Here is a 2,005-nt window from a genome sequence, read left to right on the forward strand (position 1 = left end):
CCCCCCCCCCCCCCACAGGCACGCATCCAGCACGCGTTTGCCTCGTGCCTTGAGGTAGGGACCAAGTCAAGTAGACGACGAAGTGCAATCACAATACCCCACTCAATTCGACGTCTCGAACTTGGGTCCGACGTTACTTGCCACCATCGGGTAGCGAGCACCCTGGTTGTTCTCGTAGATCACCGTAGCCCCCACTTGTTCAGCACCGATGTCCTTGAGTAGTCGACGAAACCATTCCTCTTCCTTGATGCATTCACTGAGGGCCATGTATTCGGCTTCGGTAGAGCTCAGTGCGACTGTCTTCCCGAACGCCGAACGCCTCCGGAGCACCGCACATCAGGAGCATCATACTCCTTACCGAGCGTCTGTCGTCACGATTACCGGTCAAGTCAGCATCCGAGTAAGCCATTAGCTCCGTCCCCAGTAGTCCATCATACGTGATGCCTACGTCCTTGGTCTTCAACAGGTAGTGCACCACCTTGATGCCAGCATTCCAGTGTGTCTCGCCGGGGTTCTCCAAGAAGCAACCCAACTTGGCAACAGCAACGGAAATGTCTGGTCGTGTGCCACACGCCAGGTACATGAGGCATCCGATGTGCGATCGGTACGGCTTCAACTTCATCTTGGCCTTGTCCTCATCGGTCTGCTGTCCGGCCTACTTAGTCACGTGGAGACCCGTGTCCAGTGGCATCAGCCTTGGCTTCGAGTTCTCTTGACCGAACTTCTTGATGATCGACTCGGTATACGCGCGTTGCGAGATGCCAAGCCTCTTGCCGTCCATGTCGTAGTCAATCTCAATACCTAGAATGAAACGTGCGTGTCCGAGGTCCTTGATCCTGAATTTCTTCGCGATTCCAACCTTCACCGTCGCAATGATGGTCTTCTCACGCGACGCGATTAGCATGTCGTCCACGTAGAGACATACCATAAATTCGTCGTCGCCTTCACCTCGGGTGTATACACAAGGATCAGCATCGGCAACCTTGAAACTCATGCTCTTTAGATGACAGTCGATCGTCTCGTTCCAAACACGAGACGCCTGGTTGAGTCCGTACAGACTTTGCAGTAGTATGCAGACGACGTCATCAACTTGAGTCTCTGCCAGTGCCACTAGCTCCCGAAGACCTTCTGGCAACTCCATGTAGATCTCTTCTTCGAGTTTGCCATACAGGAACGCTGTATCCACGTCGCACTGCTCGATCTCGAATCCTTCAGCACAACACTTGGTCAGCACTGCTCGGATCGAGTTCAGGTAAGCCACAGGCGCGTACGTCTCTTCATAGTCAATGCACTGTCGTTGTGAATACCCCTTGGCTACGAGACGAGGCTTGTGTCGAATCACTTGTCCCTTCTCGTTGTGCTTCAACGCGAACACCCAGCGGCAGCCGATCGGGCGCTGGCGCGTTGGCCTTCGCACCAACTTCGAGGTACCGTTGTCTGTTAGCGACTTGAGTTCACTAGCAATCGCTTTCTTCCAGTTGTCTTGGTCCGCACTTGTAGTCGCCTCTGTGTACGTCTTCGGTACCTCCTCTGTGGCAGCCATCAGCTGTCCACTTTCAACAGTGTTACCACTTGGTCTCGGTCGCTCTTGAGTCATCTTCTGACGCTTTGTCCCAGTCGACAATGGAGCATCGATGACTTGCTTCTTTCTTGTGATTGCCTCTTCAGGATCCGTTGTCTCGTCAATGTGTCGAACACGCGAACGAGTAATCATAGGATGTGTCGAATCCTATGGCACCTTCGCAGTATCCAAGCTTACTTCACGTTGAAGTGGGATCACGTCAGCAACTTCAACTTGGGTGGGGACGACTTGCGAGGACTCACTCAACGACATTTGCTCCATGGTTGGCGCTAATGCGTCTGTGTCCTCGTCGGCATCAACATGAGTTATGATACGGGAAGGGTCGGCCGTCTCGATGAACTTCACAGTGCGTACGATTTGCACATTCCCTGTTGACATGTTGAGGACTCGGTATTCCTTCACACCATCTTCGTACCCCATGAA

This window comes from Phytophthora parasitica (assembly GCF_000247585.1).
Source record: "Phytophthora parasitica INRA-310 unplaced genomic scaffold supercont2.11, whole genome shotgun sequence".
Classification (NCBI taxonomy): domain Eukaryota; phylum Oomycota; class Peronosporomycetes; order Peronosporales; family Peronosporaceae; genus Phytophthora; species Phytophthora nicotianae.